The following is a 7,585-nucleotide window of genomic DNA, read 5'->3' as shown; positions in this document are numbered from 1 at the left end:
CGGGTAAGCCTTGCGGAGTATTAGTATACTCAGCCTTGCTTGTGGCTAAATTTTTATTTCAGGTAATACTTTTGAGGACATGATTGCTAGCTTGACTTGGCCGTGTACCTTACCCCCTGGTTGGTCGGTGGAGTGGGATACTACTCCGGCCAACGATGACAATGCCGAGTGATGTCATGTACGGGCTTCATCATGACATCATGTATCGTCGTTTAGAACTCGTTTTATTTCCGCTGCTGTGAACTCTGAACTACTTTCTTTTCGAATTTCAAGTACCTTTCTATGATTTCGAACTGGGTTTGTAATAATTAAGTTAAGACTCTGTAATGTAAGATATTTGTGAAATATTGTACTCTCTGGACTCACCTTCGTGTGGGTTACATGTAAGCTTTGGGTTCGATCGACGCTCAGGTGGATTCTTCGGGACTTTACCCGACAGCACTGCCGAATTACTCCGTTTGAAGTGCGTGTTAGCCGGGATTGTCTTTAAGATGATGGTTAGCGCACTTGAGCCGGATTAATTAGGGCGGTACTGCCACAGTGTCGGCTATGTCGGTTGTCCGTTCGGGCAGCCGAGCCTGTGGGTACAGTGTACGACCTCTGCAGAGTGTATAATCCATTCGAATGGTCCGTGTCCACGGTATGGACAGGCTACGGTGTGGTCCTGACAACTAGTGAGCTACCTACTGTGGGTTGTGTCGGGAAGAGTTGCATACCATGAGTTGCATTGCTAATGCATTGTGCTTAATGTGTGTCGTGCATGTCATTCCCCTCCCGTAGGGTGAGGTGGAGCTTGCTGAGTACTTTTGTACTCACCCCTGTTGATTTTCTCCAAAGGATCCTGACTTTGTGCCGGAAGACTGCGAGTAGATCGTGTCCGCACCCAAGCTTTTCGAGTGGAGCCGTGATGGATGAAGAGCTAGTCCTGCATGTCGTTATGCTAGTTGTTATCCTATGGTTGTTCTGTGTAGCTTTGTGTTGTCACTTTACTCCTCATGTACGTGTTAAATAAAGCTCTGTATGACTCTAGACTCCACTTGATGTAACATGTATTGTGCCGGAGACTTAATTCGGCAAATAATACATGGTTTAGCCTTGATCTTCGGGTCGGGGCGCTTCACATATCCATACATTTATATTGCAAGATCAAACCAGGTATCTCTTAGCAATCTAGATGTTCATCTCATGGGTCAAGTGCAAATGATAGATGAGGATATAATCCATGGTGGTTTTATGTATAGCACTACACACCTCCCCTTTTCTTTTTTTTCTTTTTTTTTGAGACAAGGCATGAATTTTGTTCACCCTTTTCTTTCTTTTCAGGGGGGTGTAGCACTGTTTTGCAGCCACATTTCATGGATTCTAGTTGATGGACGTGTACGTGAATGATCCCAAGAAGATGAACCAATCTAAACTTCTTTGGAGGCACCAAACTTGAGCAAGCTCACAATGCATAGGATAGCTATGTGTCTGGATTTCATAGGTATGGCTCTGGAATGGGTACTGGTAAAGTTGAGCATAAGAGTTTTGCCTGGTTTTGTATTTTCAAATTGAAAATTTCCAAGACTTTGAGTCAAGAGCTGACATAACTCCATGTCATTATATCATAGGAAGCAATAAGCAAGCAATCGAGTGATTCTAAGGCCAAGGTAGAGCTTCAGAGGCCGCCAAGTGGGGCCGGCCGGCCTCCCCTAGGCCGGCAGGCCTGGGGATGTGGCTGTGTGGCCACCGCCTTTGCAGGGACGCTCTAGATCTTCTCTGGAGGTCGGTAACGGTTGCGTAGCTTCAACGGTGGCAGTTAGAGGCTGGCCGGCCTCTCCTAGGTTTTGACCTCATCTTAACTTGGTTCAGGCCTTTCGGCTCCATCTTGCGAATTCTGTCAAACCCACCTCGGTGTGACTTGGATTTGGGCTCAAGACACCCTCCATGAAGTTGCACGGCCTAGTGTTGCAGGGGTAGGCCGGCCGGCCTGGGGTCTACCCTATTTTGGCACAAATTTGCACATGTTGATCCTAACTTTAAATAATCATCAAAACTTGTGGAACTTGTCAATGTTAGTAAAAATCATAGTAATATAGTTCCAAAAGTATGAAATCCGAAGGAATGTTGGCGGTAAAAATCATCGAAATCGACCACCAACACTCTCGGTCATGGAGCACGCTCTCTGAGGTTCGCTCCAATGTAGAGTCTCGTGATGGATTTCATGGAAGAATGAGCTCATGAATATATGATCACTTCACTTATGCAATTGTATTAGTGCTTGATATAGAAATATTAGATGCCATGTCTTTTGCTTATTCACTTGACAACCACTACCGGAAAACCATAATTTGCCGAGTGTCTTAGCCTTTGCTGAGTGCCAGACTACGGGCACTCGGCAAAGACTACGGGCACTACGGCCACGGACACTCGGCAAAAAACTGGCACACGGCATGCCCGGACTTTACCGAGGGCCGGCCGTCGGCAAAGCAGGGCACTCGGCAAAGTGTCTCCTTTGCCGAGTGTTGTCCCAGCGGCACTCGGCAAAGCCCGCGCATGTGCCCAGCACGCGCGCCCGCCGTGCGCGGCCCGTCAGGGGGGCTGACGGCGTTAAGTCTTTGTCGAGTGCCACCTTCTGGCACTCGGCAAAGGAGACATGTTGCCGAGTGCCTCCAGCAGACACTCTGCAAAGAAGAAACTTTGCTGAGTGCGCTGGCCTGGCTCTCGGCAAAGTTTCTTTTGTCGAGTGCTGGAGCTTAGGCACTCGACAAAATTGGTTAAAAAATTTGTTTTGGGCCTTCAAATTTTTTTGGTCTCTACTTAAATTTGATAATTTAATCCCTAGTAACATAAAATACTTTTATTGATTGGTTTACTATTTTCTGTTAATTTTTTTGTTTGCGGGGAATAATCGGTCGAAGTTAATTTAAAATTAGAAGTGGGTCGAAATTTCGAAATCAATGGATGGAAATTTGATATTTATGTACTTGAATCAAAACTGATGTCGTATGTGCGAAAGAACTTAAAAGTTGAAGCATCTTTATCAGGAAACTTGATCACAAGCGTGTGCACGGACGTTCGGAAAAAACCAAAAATAGCATACAATGTCTGAAAATTATGGTAGTTGTGCAAATCTCTTGGTTTCATGCTAGGATAGAGTGGGAAAAAATTGAAAGCGTTTAGGACACGTGACAAGGTACGCCGCTTACAAGCCGGAGGATCTCCGAAGAAGTTTAGGAGAGATGCGTAGTATCCGGTTCGATTTGTGGTTGAAATGAAAGTCGCATATGATTCTCATTGTGAAACTTTTTATATAGAGAAATAACAACAAAACATGTGTCCTGTGAAAATTTGGTTAATTTTTTATTTAGTTATCTATATATAAAATTATTTTTGGCACACATTGAAAATCAATATATTTAGTTTTAGTTTTAACTTGATCTTTAAACGCATGAAATAATAGGGTTTTTTGCATGAAATCATGAACCATAAATTGTTGCATTATTTTGGCAAATTATTTAGTTGGTAGTCACTAAATTTTTTATACATACCTCATCAAAACGAATTTGTTGATATAAATTCAATTTGACTTTAGAAACACATGATATAATAAGTTTTCTTGCATAAAATCATGAAACTTGAAATTCTAATTATCTTAATTTGAGTTTGAAATTATTATGCATGAAATAATGTTTATTTTTAATTTGTATCTTTTTTTTGTGTTTTGCAGGTTAGAATTGAACTAGAAATGCTTGCGGCGTTGCCGCTTATGGCCAGTGTTTGGGCTCACATTTTTTGTTGTTCCTCTGCTTCTGAGATCTCTTACATGTGAACTGATTTGTTCTATTTAGGAAAGCATTGTAAATGTTGTGAGCTATCGAATTATTGATTAATTGTAGAAGTATGGGAACATTGCGGGCAATGAGAAATTGTCAGCACAAGTGAATCTAATTTTTCTCTTCAAAAGATATCTTAGAGCCTGTCATTTCATTATCTACACAATGATATGGTGCATACAAATGTTCTGGGCTGTCTAAAGCTTGATATTCAACCAAAAGATATGTAGTAAGAGCATTAATTAGCCAAAGTTGTATCCAGAAACTTTAAGCAAAAGGAGCGGTCCACATCGGTGGTCCCTGTACAACAAAATATCCAGAAACTTTAAGCAAAATGAGCCATTTTGAGAAGTTCTCAAACTCGGTGTAGTCACTGGCTGAGACCATGGTCTTGTACGATGTCTTTCCAGCAGGCTTGACCTTCGCAGCCACCTCCTAGAAAGGATGAAAAGTTATGTTCAGTACATATTTGTTAACAAAAGGGTGCGCTGCAGAACAAAATAATCAGCATGTAATATATTAAACCAACACTAATTCAAATATTGGTCAGTTTTGTAGTGTTGCTGATCAAAACGAAGAAGACATTTGGATGTGCAGACAAGCATTTTTGTATTCTGTAACCAAAATGCTTAAACCATTAAACGTTGCATCCTAGCAAGGCAGAGTCCAAAGCTAACCACTATCAAGAAGAGGGATGAAACTGAAACATTGAACATAAACAACCTGATCTATGAATAGGGTGTGGTATATATGTCAAAGTTACCCATGGTTGCAGTATGAATTGTTTGTAAGATATAGAACAAATAATTGTGCAGATATCTCCTCGTATCTAAGTGGAATAGAATATGACACTTATCGAAGACAGCGATAATAGATTGCACATGTATAATGATAATGAGTGCAGCACAGAAGGGCAAATAACAGAATATTTGTTGGTAAAGAATCACTATAGGAGATGCATGTGAAATAAATTTGATGACATGAACCCCAGTACTAACAAATCACTAAGCAATCAATTAAATGTTCTAATGTTAGGATACATGAAACAAATTAAATGCGTTGCAAAATATGTATTATGTAAGGGTAACTTACGTTTGATCATTCCTCATTTTTTAGCTTCTTCCAGTTCTGTTCTTCATGCTTCTCTGTGGTATCCCAAGCAATGTAATTAATTGAAAAATTATTAGAAATGGGAAAATAGGATATGTGTGCAGAATAGTTGAAAATATATTCTTACTCAGACTGCTGGTCGACATCCATATGTTGTATATCTGTGAACTCGGGAGTGTATGATAATGACACCTGCAACAAGTTAATAATTAGCAAAAATATGTGTAATAAACTGGAGTGGACTATGAATTGTCCTTTGGTATACCTGCTCAACCTTTCTCTTAGATGATATTGTTACTAGTGGCGGCAGATCATCATTAGGTACATTCTATATGATGTTTGGTAATGTTGCCTGTTTTCCATGTCTTTCTTTGATCATGACAACCTCAAAAGAAGGCTCCGTATTTGTGATATCTCAGGTGGAATAGAGGTTGGATCATGCTGTTTCCTTAGAGTCTCTGCGCTTTTATCCAATGAGTTCTACCCCTTTTTTCTCAAAAAACATGAATTGAAGGATATAAGTGTTGTCTGCGCCTATGAAACAAAGTTTTTACCTAAAGCATATAGAATCATATAGAAACTATAGTTAAAGAACCATTTAAAGATGAATAAGGGAATCTATGTTATAGCTTGGCTATGAGAAAATTTTCTTACTTCCAATCATATTGCTTGCATGAGCAGCCATCTATCTTTGTGCATTGATATCCATCATCACTTGGTATCATTCTGGAATTGCAAACTCTGCAAGCTCTATAGCATCATTCCTCTTTTTCTGGTATGGATATCAGTGTGACTGTACACTGAAATCTTTTGTTCTAAGCATGTACAGTTAAAGGATAGGAATATAATGAGCCATGGACAATGTAAAGAGAGACTTAAAACAATTATTACTAATGCATAACAAGGATTAGTTTTCTTACCTTGTCAGTCAAAGGATCAATCTATTTCAGGTCAAACAGAGTTTTTTGTTCTACACCTTGCTCCATGTAATCTTCGCTTTGGAGTTCTAGTTTTTTAATTGGTGTCACCAGAGATGGCAGTCTGTTGGCAAGTTATAATCAACCAAACATGAGTATAGGGTTAAGATAGAAGTGTTTGTATTTAAAATTCAGAATTGAAAAAATACCCTCTTTGAAATGTCCTCATCGCTGGAATGTCATTTTCATTTATATACCACCGACATGCTGAAGTGCCACTGAGGAATTTGTAATCTTCTAAATATTGTTTCAACTGATCCAGCACTTGTGGAGGTACCTCATAGTACATCGCATAACCCTGCAATTTGGAACATTTAAAGATAAGTATAGAGTGAAAGAATAGATTAGAAGCTACTTGTAAACATAGAACTATGCATAAACATGTACAACGAATTGAGGTATTCAACAGGAATGACCAACATGAAGCAATATTGCTTAAGGTATGACAATTGAAATGAAAAATGCTTAGTTCACAGGCAAGTACCTACTTCCACTGTTACAGGATTAATTTGAAATGTCTGGAAATGATTAGGAGATAATAAACCAGACATGGCAAGAAAACATGTATGGTACCTTGTTTGTAGTACAGAACAAAAATATGTGATGGGACTTTAGCAAGTTTTTGCGCCTAGAACAAGATAACAGCTAGAATTTAATGAGAAAAGGTAGGCACGCACAACTGCACAAATGGGAATGTAGATATGAAATGCATGCTAAAAATCTTGATTCTTTGAATCCAGGTTGAAGTTTATATTAGGATGCAAAACAGTTGGAGTCAGATCTAGCTTCTCATGAACTGGGGAAAAAACAATTGTTTATGTAAAGATGCGTCCAATTGGTTATAATCTTCAAATAATCCTATCTGAGCTATCATTGCCCAGCAAGTACAAATGTGTATTCTACCAAACCCATAAATCTGTGCAAGAAAGAAAGAAAGATAGCATCTCCACATACGAATCACTTAAATATAGTAGATCCAGTAGTATGTACTCATACCTTTTGATCGATGAGCACCATGTCAAAATGGATTAGAGGGGTTTTTTCACTTTTACCCCTATATTCCCAAGTCCTTGAGACCCTGACATGAACATTGTACAAGGTGTTCATGGGACGTAGCTCTGATAATGGAGTTATTTTGCCTTGTAATTTGTTAATTGCAAATTGTTATTATTTGTTGAGTTTCGATAATAATATAAATAAAGATATAGGTGGATACATTACCTGCATTGCTATTTTGATAATACAAGGAACCTGCAGTTAGTAAGAAAAGGAATAGGTTATATTAAAGCATAATAGTAAATGTAAAGAAGTTAAATAAAAATATATGTCACTTTGCATCTTAGGAGGAATATATGTCAAGGGCAAAAACGGAAAGGTCTTTCCAGTAGCGCACTCGATACATGGAACAAATCAAAATCATCTAAAGTAGCACTGATCTCTACGTGGGTAACGCAGTCATTCACTATACATTTTTTAGAAGGTACCATATATAGAATATTTCCTGAAGCTAGAATAATATCAAAGCTTTAACAGAAATAATATCAAAGCTTTAACAGTAATAATATGAAAGCTAGAATAATATCTATGATTGATGGGCTTGCACTGGATGGAGGATTCTCGGCCTATGTTCTTGATGGCATTTCATCGAGCTGTTGGTGGGTGGCTGGGCGTCATCCATATAGA

General features: G+C 39.1%; 1 long non-coding RNA gene across 2 annotated transcripts; it reads right to left on the bottom strand.

Moving 5' to 3' along the window:
• Window positions 1-3,908: 3,908 nt before the first annotated feature.
• Window positions 3,909-7,036, bottom strand: LOC120672232. 2 transcript variants are annotated; one of them, XR_005674015.1, is made up of 7 exons: window positions 6,899-7,036; window positions 6,052-6,200; window positions 5,846-5,966; window positions 5,580-5,740; window positions 5,053-5,117; window positions 4,908-4,943; window positions 3,909-4,250 (listed from the first exon to the last, which is right to left on the bottom strand). It is a non-coding gene; the product is annotated as an uncharacterized LOC120672232 (long non-coding RNA). The 2 variants fall into 2 exon arrangements; XR_005674014.1 differs by lacking the exon at window positions 4,908-4,943.
• Between the last annotated feature and the right edge of the window lie 549 nt (window positions 7,037-7,585).

The sequence above is a fragment of the Panicum virgatum genome, chromosome 5N (assembly GCF_016808335.1).
Source record: "Panicum virgatum strain AP13 chromosome 5N, P.virgatum_v5, whole genome shotgun sequence".
In the NCBI taxonomy this organism is placed as follows: domain Eukaryota; kingdom Viridiplantae; phylum Streptophyta; class Magnoliopsida; order Poales; family Poaceae; genus Panicum; species Panicum virgatum.
This window is presented reverse-complemented; position numbering and strand designations above follow the sequence as displayed.